We start from the raw sequence: 13,309 nt of genomic DNA on the forward strand, positions 1-13,309 counted from the left end.
TATACACCAGAATTTTTTTTATCCATTCATCTGCAGATGGACATTTACATTGTTTCTACCTCTTGGCTATTGTGAATAATACTGCAATAAACATGGGAATGAACTATGTTTCCCAGTTCCTGATTTCAATTCTTTTGGAGAAATACCCAGAAGTGGGATCACTGGATCATATGGTAGTTCTGTCTGTAACTTACCAATGATACTGTATACATATGAAATCTTCATTTATGGTTTTCTACTCTTAAGTTTCATTTATCATGCTCTTAATCTTTCACAATCTCCCTTCTTCTGGTTTTAGTAAAATACTTGTTTTCTTTTTTTTTTTTTTATAATTTTTTTTTAAATTTATTTTTATTTATGGCTGTGTTGGGTCTCCGTTTCTGTGCGAGGGCTTTCTCCAGTTGTGGCAAGCGGGGGCCACTCTTCATCGCGGTGCGCGGGCCTCTCACTATCGCGGCCTCTCTTGTTGTGGAACACAGGCTCCAGACGCGCAGGCTCAGCAATTGTGGCTCACGGGCCCAGCCGCTCCGCGGCATGTGGGATCTTCCCAAACCAGGGCTCGAACCCGTGTCCCCTGCATTGGCAGGCGGATTCTCAACCACTGCGCCACCAGGGAAGCCCCTTGTTTTCTTTATTATAGATAATGAGCATGCAAAGTTTTTTTCCTTTTTTGTAACTAATGTTACATGGAATTTTTCATTCTTGCTGTGATTCTACAGACACAGAGTAACTTGGATGTTTGAGAAGCTTTGTATAGCCCTTATTCCCCCTCAGCATGGGTGAGTGGGTGTTTCTTCATATCCTTTCCCGCTGCCTGGAGTTACACAATTTGACCTGCCCAGCAACCTTTCAAGGCAAATCAGGAGCTGTCAGCAGCTCTGATTAATACCTCACTCAGCTCCCCCCGCCCAAAGACAGGAGAATTTGTTTCAAGTCCCAATTACATGTTCCTCACCTTCCTTTCTTTCTCCCAAGTTTTAGTGGAAACTTCCTGATCTTTCATTCACTTTATCTTCCTTTTCTACTCCCAACTTCCCAATTTTGTCCTTTTCTAACTCATAAACATGAGAAACAAAGTTCTTGCAGTTGAAAAAATGGTCCGCAGTAGTAAACCCCTGTGTGATGCGATAGTGGTGAGGAAGGAATTACTCCTCTACTCTGAAACCATATTTTAAAGAGGTCGATTGAAATGTGGAAGCAGTGGCAGCTAGGGGGCTCCACAAGCATCCATATAGGCTACTTATTAGGGGTTAACTCTATTGTAAAGATCTCGAGAACCCATTGATAACAGAGGTGCAGGAATTGTGCAGATTATATTTACCAAAGATGGCCACAACGGTATCTCGCATCCCACACCATTTACTTTCAATTGACTTTGACATTCCTCCCACAGAGAGGTGGCGGTCCATGTTTCCAACCCATAACATGGGCAGGTTCGTCACTCTAGTGAAAGGGGTGTTGTGTGACTTTAGAGACTAGGTCATAAAAGGTGGTAAAGATTCCCCCCCCCCGGTTCCCTTGGGACACTTGCTTCCGGAGGTCTGAGTGACCGTGTCAACCGTCTATCGGCTCTGAGGCCACCATGCTAGAAGGAAGCCCACACTAGCCCATGCAGAGCAACCAGAGGCAGCATCTCTGAGAGTGAACAAAGAGAGATGTCTGGCCAGCCCCAGCTCTTCCAGCTTCAGCCCCTGCCTGACCTCAGTCACCTGCGAGCCTGGAGTCAGAACCACCCGGCCATCCCTTCCTGAATTCCTGACCCACAGAACCCACAAAAGATAAGCCACTGAATTTGGGGATGATTTGTCACACAGCAATAAATAACTGATACAGAATTATTTATCTTTTTTCTTTCTCCTTTTAAAATATTCTCTTACCTAGTCTTTTTCAAAATTGAGTATGGAATGGACTTTATGTTCACTCAAGTAATTTTTATTAGAAAGATACTTAGGGGCTTCTCTGGTGGCACAGTGGGAAGAATCCGCCTGCCAGTGCAGGGGACACGGGTTCGAGCCCTGGTCCCAGAAGATCCCACATGCTGCGGAGCAACTGGGCCTGCGTGCACCACAACTACTGAGCCTGCGCTCTAGAGCCCGCGAGCCACAACTACTGAGCCCGTGCGCCACAACTACTGAAGCTTGCACGCCTAGAGCCCGTGCTCCGCAACAAGAGAAGCCACTGCAGTGAGAAGCCCACACACTACAATGAAGAGTAGCCCCCACTCGCTGCAACTAGAGAAAGCCCGCATGCAGCAACGAAGAACCAATGCAGCCAAAAATAAATAAATAAATAAATAAATAAATAAATAATTTTATTTTTTTTAAAAAGTGCTTAACTATGTATTGTAAGGGTTAAAACAGCTGACCCTGGAGACAGTTCTGCTGGACTGGAAATCTAGGTGCCACTAATTAACCACAGGACCTTGGGCAACTTACTAAATAGGGTGACAACTGTGATTACTTCTGCCCTCATCTCCATGTCAGCAGGCGTCCTTCGTGTATCGACCACAGAGTTTGTGCGGAACTACACCTCCCCCAGCTCCATGGGTAGATTTTGGTGGATCTATGGAGCCAATTGTGATAATTGCATCCCCTAGCACGTAACTACCTCAAGCCTAAACCAATCAGCGCAGGATTCTCCTGGCCACAGAGATTAGTTGGAAGCAACCCAATCACAGCAAAGCCAGCAGAAGTGGTGAAAGTGATTCTTTCTCCCCAAATGCAAATGAGGAAACATGTGGCCCTGGCAGAAGAAGGCAGCCCTCTTGTGATCCTGACAGAAGCCAACCAGCAAATGAAGCTGACACACAGAAAGGGCTGAGCCAAAGTAATTACAGAGACACTGAGCCAGAGCCCTAACCAAACCATACCTGAAGCTCACGCTACCTCTGGACTTTGCAATTACGTGAGTTGACAAATCTCTATTGTTATTTTAGAAATTTTGAGTTGAGTCTTCTGTTACTTAAGCTTTACCCTTCTGTGCCTCAGTTTCCTCATATACAATATGGAGATAATAGTAGTAACTTCTTCACTGATTTGTGGGGAGCAAAGGCAATAATTCATGCAGTTTTTTGATTAGTGCCTGGCACAAAGAAACGCGCTTAATAAAGTAATATATATGTAAACATAAAGCTAGGACTAAAGTGATGCAATTTTATAGTGATGCAAGTTTATAATTTATAGTTCTTATGCAACTATAAATTAAAAACAAGTTTATAAATTAAATTTGAACAAGCAGAGGCACTGAACTTATGTGGCAGTGCTTGATCTAGGATATGCTAATACTGTCTTATAATGTCATAGAAATTAAAATAGAAAATATAAAATCTTCATCGAGAACTCATGAGTCTCCTAGAATACACATGACTCTAACAGAAACCAAAATGTCAATTCAGTACACATCCAGGACATTCCTACTGAATGAAGAAGCATAACAAATGTGATTTGAAATCGTTTCTAGGGAAATTAAACCAGTTGAGTTTTTAAATTTCTATCCAGAAATCCCGTAAATCAAAATGTCACCATTCAGAACAGAAAAAGCCTCAAAAAATGAACTTCAAAACACCGATTGATAGAAAATCCAGTTTCATGCTACATCTACCAACGGAAAAAGAGTTGTTATAACCCTTAAATAGAGTTTGTTATATTAATCAATTTAACACCATTTTCCTTAGTGAGAGAGGACATAATACTGGCCCTTTCGATTTTTTCACAGTTTCATAATAAGCCATTACATTCAGAGTACCAACTGGCAAACACAATTCAGCTAAAGGCAGCTGAAATTCAATGACATGCCCATGGTTCTAGAGCCAGGAGTTATTCCTGCTGACTAAATCATGTTGATTTTGTTTATTTTATTGTCTGTGTGCTATATACTAAGGCTTGAGCAGCTGGTAAATTGTGTAACTTAAGATATTTTTTATCCTATTTACAAAGCTGCGTTCTACTGTGTTCTTTTCTTTCCCCCAACTATAGCTGTACTTGCTATGAGAATTCTCATGGTGAAAACTCCCAGTTAAAGACAACTGTGATATGGATTAGGCTTACATTTGATGGGAGACCAACCTCACCCATCACTCTTCTGTCAACACTGTAATGGAGAAGGAGTTATTTGATCAATCGGGAGCATTGGATGGAAAGAGATGGGGCCTGGGGTACAAGTAAGATACTGTTTTGGCAGCAGGTCCTGGCTTGAGCCAAGGCTGCATGACCAGGAAGATTCAGACCTGCACAGTTAATAGACTGGTAGCGCCTGTCCCTTGAAAATTTATTTGCAGGGGCGCTGAGACTTAGCAAAAAGCACAGAGACTTAGGCAGACAGGTAACCTGGCACTAGTCAAATCTGGGCCTCTCGGAGGTGTCTGTGACTCCCTTCTGGAGAGAGGAGAAATGTTTACAGGAATCCTTCTTTCTGGGTTTTTCTTACAGTGCAATCCACAGGAATGGATTTCATCCAGATGCATCAGGAAAATGCCTGAATTCTCTGCCTGTTTCCTGGGTGTCAGCCATGCCTGTCCCAGCTATTTGTTACCATATAAATAAACTACCCAAAATGTAGTGGCTCAAAACCTCAATTATCACTCACAATTTTGTGAGTCAGGAATTTGGGCAGGATTCAGTTGGGCAATTCTTTTGCTCCTTGTGCTGTTGCCTGGGGTCACTAGCGGCTGTTCAGCTGGTGGCTGGTCTGGAGACTCTAAGAAGGCTTCTCTCATATACCTGGTGTCTTTTTTTTTTTTTTTTTTTTTACACACACACACACTGTATTTTATTTTTACAAGAGATAAATAGACTGACACCAAGCATTGTACATGGATGACCACAACAAAAGCAACAATGATTGCAAATACCAAACATGAAACACACTCATACTATGTCATAATATTGACATTCAGTCCAGTAATCCTCCACTGTAACAGCTCCTTTGCCTGGTGTCTTGATAGAAAAAATCTGGAAGCCTGGGCTCAGCTGGATCCCTTCTCCCTCTCCATGGAGTCCCAGGGCCCTTCCATGTGGTCCTTCCTACAGGCTGGTGGGACTTCTTACCTGGCAGCTCAGCCCTCTAAGAGACCAGAGTGGAAGCTGCAATACTCCCAAAGCCTAGACCTGGGAGTTGCCATGGTTCCCTATCGTACTCGGTTGTGGGAGCAGCCGCAGGGCAGCCCAGATTCAAGGAGAGGGGAAGGAGGTTGTGCCTCTCAATAGAGGTCCCGAAGAAATGGCAGCCATCACAATACTCTCCCTCCGCTGAACAAGACTTGGAGCTGTATGAAGACTGAGGCACCAAGCAAATCTTAGCTCAAGGTTCCCCAGGATGGAATGAAAATTGAACTAGAGCTCATTCCTGAGAAGCCAGGGTGGTTGGCCTCGGCCAGAGCCCACGTCTATGGATCTCACTGGGATGGTCTAAACAATCAAAACTACAGTCAGGTACCACCTCACACCGGTCAGAATGGCCATCATCGAAAAGTCTACAAATAGTAAATGGAGAGGATGTGGAGAAAAGGGAACCCTCCTACACTGTTGGTGGGAATGTAAGTTGGTGCAGCCACTGTGGAGAATAGTATGGAAGGTCCTTTAAAAACTAAAAATAGAACTACCATATGATGCAGCAATCCCACTCCTAAACATATATCTGGAAAAGATGAAAACTTTAATTCAAAAAGATACATGCACCCCAATGTTCACTGCAGCACTATTTACAATAGCCAAGACATGGAAGCAGCCTAAGTGTCCATCTACAGATAAATGGATAAAGAAGATGTGAGATGGGCTTCCCTGGTGGCGCAGTGGTTGAGAATCTGCCTGCTAATGCAGGGGACACGGGTTCGAGCCCTGGTCTGGGAAGATCCCACATGCCACGGAGCAGCTGGGCCCGTGAGCCACAATTGCTGAGCCTGCGCGTCTGGAGCCTGTGCCCCGCGATGGGAGGGGCCGCGATAGAGAAAGGCCCGCGCACCGCGATGAAGAGCGGTCCCCGCACCGCGATGAAGAGTGGCCCCCGCTTGTCGCAACTGGAGAAAGCCCTCGCACGAACCGAAGACCCAACACAGCCAAAAATAATAAATAAATAAATAAATAAATAAATAAATAAGAAAATCCTTTAAAAAAAAGATGTGAGATATATATATATAGATATAGATATATAGATATATAGATATGGCATACACACACACACACACACACTCACAATGGAATAATACTCAGCCATAAAAAAGAATGAAATATGCCATTTGCAGCAACATGGATGGATCTAGAGATTATCATACAAAGTGAAGTAAGTTAGACAGAGAAAGACAAATATCGTATGATATCACTTATATGTGGAATCTAAAAAAATGATACAAATGAACTTATTTACAAAACAGAAATAGACTCACACAGAAAACAAAATTATGGTTACCAAAGGGAAAAGCGGGAGAGGGATAAATTAGGAATTTTGAATTAACACATACTACTATATATAAAATAGATAAACAACAAAGACCTACTGTATAGCATAAGGAAGTATACTCAATATCTTGTAATAACCTATAATGGAAAATAATCTATCTGAATCACTTTGCTGTACACCTGAATCATTGCATATCAACTATACTTTAATTAAAAATTAAAAATAATAAAAAATAAATGATCAGCTAGGTCTTATCCTTGTGCTGCATCTGTCATTTTCCACTGCTCATTCAAATTTTCTCTGAGTTAACTCATGGCTCTCTCCTGGAGTCTTTCATCCTTTAGAGGCTTAACCAGTGGAACAGGTCTCTAGTGTCTTCTAAAAAGCTTCACAAATATTCAAAAAAGATTTAATGAGGCCTCATTAGAAAGGCAGATTTTTTTGACCACAAAAAAAAAAAAAGAGAAGAAGGAACTTCATGTTTGAAAAATATTTAAATACTGGGTCAGCTTCTGCAGAGCGCTTCAAAGAAAGAATGTTATGTCTAAGTCAGAATCTGAACATAAAAGTTCGAAAGATAACATGATAATGCTCACTTGGCAACCCCATCTTCCTGATGGAAATGCAAACAGGCAAAGGCAGAGCCTTTTTATCAAAATGGATTTTAAACGCTAGGCCCTACCGCCATGCTAATTTGAAGATTATTTTATTACTGTGTACTTTTCAAGGCTAAATTGGAAACATCTGTCTTCCTGAGAACTAACAGGAAAAAGATTACAACTGAGGATGAGATGGCAAAGTCCATTTTAATTGCCTCATGCTGAAGATGGGAGCATCTCCCGGGTGCAGGAAACATCTCCTTTCATGCACCCCAGTATTTCATGAACTATAGCTAAGAACATACCACAAGTACATAAATGCGCCCAGGCTCCTATTTATGAAACGTAAGTTAATTCTCTAAGTTGCTTTTTAAAAGAAAAAATTTTCCCGAAAGCATCTGGAACCAGACGACCACAGGCCTTCCTGACCTGCATGTTCAAGTTAATCATGTTCTATTCCCTCCATATCTAGATGCTCTGATTCTGATCTGCTTCCTCATTGTCTTGAATCACAGGAAGGTGTGTCTTTTCCCAGGATCACCTTCTCCAATAGTCCTCAAGGTCCTCGTGAGAATTACGCATGTAACCAGATTGTTCCTTAGGCTTTCTCTCTGGGTTCCAAGTAAGCTCACCTATAGTCAGGGCTGCTGCTTGCACTCTCTAGACCCTCCCATCCAGGGTCTGCTGCCCTCTCCATCCTTCTGCCCCACCACTGGGGTGTCCCCCACTGCGATGTCTCTGCCTCCCCAGCCCCGAGTGCCACTGATCTTGGAAGCCCTCACCTCCTACTGCCCAGAAGCCTTCCACACCTCCAGCCTCTGAGGATGTCCTTCTCAGATCTCGGGGGAATGCTTCCTAATCCTCACCACCCTCAGACAGACTTCCCACACCAGAACTGCTGAGCTCCTAAATTGGATACAGTTGTTTTCTTTATAGTGGAGCCCTTTTCTTCCCGGCAGGCACAGGCACCAGAAGTTGGGGTGAGGGCTGCTGGAGGGGGAACCACTAGGTGGAGAACTGGTCAGGCACAGCCTCACCCTATAACTGGAACCATTGTACCTTGGTCAGTTGAACTGTGCCACTCAACCTGTCAACTCTTCCAGCCTTCCTTCTCACCCATTGTTGATCTTTTTTTCTCAGTAGCCAAGATATCCTTCCTAGAAATATGGCTTCCTTTAGGGACTCCCAGTCAAGAATGGCCATTAGACTCATGGAAGGAGACCCCTGCCTTGAGCCCCATGTTTTAGGGGTTCTGCTTTAGCTTTCTAGGTGTGTTCCATCTCATAGGGTGAAGCGTCCACAGGCCCAAGGGAACATCCTCACCCGGAGACCATGGTCTTCCATGCTCCAGGCACCCAGGATCCTGGAATCCCTGCCCGAATGGCCCCAAGATCACTTCTAGAGTCTGCACACCCTCTTATCTGGGGTCTGTTCTCCCAAGGGCAGGCTGCACCTCCGGGACATGCCGCCTAGACCTGGGAGGTGGCCCAGGGGCAATTGTTTGGGGGATTCTGAGGAAGAGCTTAGGAGAGAGGCCTAGAGTGTCCACACACGTAAACTTGAATCTTCTTGCTCCATCACAGCTGGAGCTGATGTGCACACAGAAGACAGGCAGATCTCAGGCCGGGGACTTTTCCCCTCACTGCATTTCCCTCACTGTAAGCCTAGGGAAAAGGGCTTTAGTGGGACCACTTAGAAAACATCATGTGTGTCCCCTGCTTGGGGTACCCAGAGGACCAATGTCTGACTCATGCCTGATAAGTCTAAACAGGGCAGGATGGGGTGGTTCCTGAACTGTGGGCAGAGGCAAGGACAGGCTGCTGCTGGGTTTGGTCTTAGCAATCTCGTAAGGGATGTGTAATGGGCAAAGGATGGGCCGTGAGATCAAGCTGGGGAGGGACTGTCTTAGATCCTGCCCTAAAAGGGCTTCCCCAGAGCTGCAAGGGGACCCTAACAGAAAGAGACCAGAATATTACAATTAGAAACAGGCCTTGCATAAACGGTGATGTGTATGTGACAGGTGAGAAATAACCCTATTTTCTCTCTCATCCCCATGACCTGGGCTGGGAGAATCCAGTGAAGGGGGGAGCTGCCGGCCCACAGCTCTCACTCACCAGGCCTCTCCCCCAACCCCTGAGGCTTCCCTGCCTGCAGGCCGCCCTTCACCCCCTGCTAAAACTGGCCAACGATCACTGAGTCTCAGACTCAGCTACTCACAGACCGGGTCAGAAGTACCTGCAACCCCTCAGTGTCTGGTTTCTACATTTAAAAATTATCCAAGTCACAAATATATTCTCCTACAAAATCAACAATTCAAAGATTTATAGAGTAAGAAATGAAAAGTCTCCCTACACCTGCACCCCAGTCACATGTCCCTTAGCAGATGCAACCTCTAAGAAGGGTCTGTGTGTTTCTTCCAGTTTGTCCTCATCCATGCATTTACATACACACAACACAAACACACACACCACACACACCACACACACGCACACACACACCACACATACACAACAACACACGCACAGTTTGTGTATTTCATAAATGGGATTCCACTGCCACCTATTCATTTCATCTTACAATACGTCTTGGCGTTCCTTGTAGGGATGTCCTATGATTTATTGACTTAATCAGTCCTATTCTGAATGCAGGTTGTAGAGCAAGTGGTATAGAGCACACTCTCGCCAGCCCACTAGGAGTCAGATCACATCACAATTCCGCCTCCTGGTAGCTGTGGGACCTCAAATAAACTGCTTCTTCACCCTGTGTGTCTCAGGCCCTTCATCTGTATAATGGGGATAATAAAAGCACGTACATGGGTGTCACAGAAGATTAAGTGAGTTCATTTATGTAAAGTGCCTAGAAAAGTACCAGCCCACAGAAGGCCTTGTACAAGTATTAGCCATTATTCACAGTAATAGCTATATTTCCAATTTTGCAATGATAATATTTTAGCAAACAACTTGTAGACAGTTCCGTGTGAGTATTTCTATGGGACAGATTTCTCTTCCTAGAAGTGGAATTGCTCTATTAAAAAGCATACACATATTAATTTTGCTCAACCCTACTAAACTGTGTCTCCAAAAGGGAGAAAATATGTGTGAGAGTGTGTATTTATTTGCACCTGCACCAGTACTGGGTGTCATCTCTGAGACTTTGGCAACCCATGGGTTGAAGTGGTGTTGTGATGTTTTATTTGCACTCTGCTGGTTACCATTAAGGGTGAGAATCCTTTCACAGATTTGTTTCACAAATTTGTCCCACCCCGTCCTCTTTCTCTTCTTCTGTGAATCCACCAGCCATGGTTTTTGCCTGTTTTGTCACTGCATTACTTTTCTTTTTCTTATTGATTTGTAGTTGCTTTCTCTATATCATGGCTATTAGCCATTTGTGATTATATATGTTACAAAGATTTTTCACCCAGTAAGTCATCTGCCTATTATTAGTTTGTCATGCAAAAGTATCAAATTTTTGGCGGTCAATTCTGAAAATCCTTTCCTTTGGCATTTTGTGTCTTGCTTAGAAAGGCTTTTTCCCACCCTAACGTCATGGAAAACAGTCCTCATTGCTGGAGGATAATTCGTACCAAGGAAATAATGAAAAAAGGTTTGGGTTGAAATTTTATCTGGAAAAAAAAAGAAATTAAATAATTGTTTTTATATTATATCTAGCAACATTTCCATTACAATTTCAACTTCAGCTAGTTTTCAAAATGAACTAGAAATAAATCAAGCTTTTACAGAGGATGATAATTTTTCAGATAAAATTCTATGATTATGTTAACATAGTCTCCATTTTTTACAGAACGGTCATTTTTACAAAAATATTTGCAGGTGTCATCAACTCTCCCAAAGGTTTCTCTGCATCCTTTCATGTCTAAATCATCCCATTTTGAAGAATCTATCCTGATTTTCTTGTAAACTTCCCCGTCTCCTTTCCTTAACTGGTTCCACGCTTCCAGAGTCTTGTTTGCTGACAGCTTTGCACGAGATCTGAGCACTGAGCCGCCAACATTTTCACCAACTTCATGAAAAATTCTACCCCTTTGGCCAGATTTGCATTGTCATTATGCAGTCTGTTTATTTTGGCACGGAAGTTTTGAGTGTTTATAACACCAGACTCTAATCAGAGATCTTTGGTATCTGGGACAGATGTTTGAGCAGAGGAAGACTTTACTGTGGCCAATTCATTACTTACTATTTTCAGCATGTGTATAGTTTTGCTTTCTGGGGAACTCTATAACTTCAGGAACTCAGATCAGGAGTCCTGGGACAATGACGACTCCTTAGCCTGCCATGCCATTTAATTCACCCAATACCAAGGGTGTGTGCTGAGCGCTATTTTAGACACAGTGAATAAGGTCCTGTGTTAGTCAGGGTTGTCCAAAGAAACTGAACCAATAAGATACATACAATATTTATATTAAATATAAATATATTTATTATGAGAAGTTGGTTCATGTGATTATGGAAGCTGAGAAGTCCCTTGATCTGCTCTATGTAAATTGGAGGCCCAGGAAAGCCAGAGGTGGATTTCCAGTCTGGGTCTGAAGGGTGCAAGCCCCAGTCGGAGGGAAGGAGAAGATGCATGTCCCAGCCCTGCAGTCAGGCAGAAAGAGTGAATTCTCCCTTCTTCCGCCTAAGTGTTCTACTCAGGCCCTCACAGGTTGGGTGATGCCCCCCACATGGGGAGGACCATCAGCTTTACTCAGTCCTCTGATTCCAGTGCTAACCTCTCCTGGAAACACCTTCACAGACACACCCAGACATGATGTTTAACCAGCTATCTGGGCATCCCATGGCCCAGTCAGGTTGACATGTAAAGTTACACATTGCAACACCTTTGGTAGTTGTATTTCCTATAGCTGCAGCATTTATCCCCTTTTCTACTGAAGAACTGGACACACTGAACAACCACCCTCTTAACCTCCCCCCTCCATCCCCTTCACACACACACATACACCAACACCACCTGGCCCACTTCCTCCTAATCGTTCCCATGAGAACCTCAAAAGGTTGTTTCCAGAAACACCAGGGACAAACCAAAATGAATACCTGTGAGAAAGTTAAACCCTGGTCTGGGCGAGAGGGAAGTTCAGAAGTGAATGACATAAGGAACACACGGCCTCATCCTCTCACCTGACAAATGGTGGATGGCGTCAAGCTGGGAAGAAGACGGACCCCGCTGTCTTCCAGCTCTAGAACTCCATAACTCAGCATCGGGTTGTCTTGAGCCAGGGCTGACTCGTGTTAGCCCAAGCTCCCCAATATATTATGTGAAACAACTGTGTCAGAGCCTCTGACAATGCCAGACACTATGATGAGGGAAGAAGATGAAAAGACCGTGGTCCATGCTCTCAACGATATTCCAGTACAGTTGGAGAACAGGTAACATTACAGCAAAGGCCGTGAGGGTCGCTCCTGAGTGTGTGAGGGTGGGGTGGTGGGTTGACACTGGGTTCCGTGGGGTCCCAGAGGCTCCAGGAAGGTTTCCACGAGGCCACCACAAGAAGAGCCGGGCTCGGGGCTGCCCCCCACCTACCCGGACTTTGATGGTAGCAACTGCTTTTATCAGGTTTACATTTAGGGTGTGATTAAAGATGTTATTTAAAGAAAAGATTGCTTTTAAAGATTAAAAACCTGTGATCTAGAGCAAGGGTCAGCCTGGGGACCAAATCTGGCCCATCCTCTATTTTTATAAATAAAATTAAATCGGAACCCAGCCGTGTTCATGCATCCATCGCCCATGACTGCTTTGTGCTCCAAGAGCTGAGGGGAGTCGTTGAGACAGAAACCGTATGGCCCACAAAGCCTAAAATATTTACCCTCTGGCCTTTTACGGAAAAAGGTTGCCAATCCCTGATTTAGAGGAAAGACATCTGGAGTCGGACCAGCTCAGATAACTGTTCATCCATGCAGGCAGTGAGTCACGAGGCAGAGGCAGGACAGGCCCCAGTGGCCAGATCTCCCTCCCGTGATCACCCAACATCACCATTAAAGTTTCATTCCCTCAGCCACCAACTGCAGTGCAAATCCGTCTACCCTCCCCAGGGACGCTGGGCAAGTGGCCTCTGTGCCCTCCTGCCCCACCCGCGCTGTCCTCGAGGCGATTCACGGTGTGGAAAGGAAGCATGGCTTCAGGGTCTCTTCTGCAGCCTGGCACCTGGTTTTGCATTTTTTTCTTAAAGAGGGCTCCAAAAACATGGAATCTGCTGCCAGCTCTCTTCAATACATTCCAGGTAGTACCTGCCCAGTCTGGCAGAGCCTTTGCCTCTCACCCCTTTAGACCTGTTGAGTTCACGGACAGTGAGCTCTCCACCT

This window comes from Balaenoptera acutorostrata, chromosome 10 (assembly GCF_949987535.1).
Source record: "Balaenoptera acutorostrata chromosome 10, mBalAcu1.1, whole genome shotgun sequence".
Classification (NCBI taxonomy): Eukaryota; Metazoa; Chordata; class Mammalia; order Artiodactyla; family Balaenopteridae; genus Balaenoptera; species Balaenoptera acutorostrata.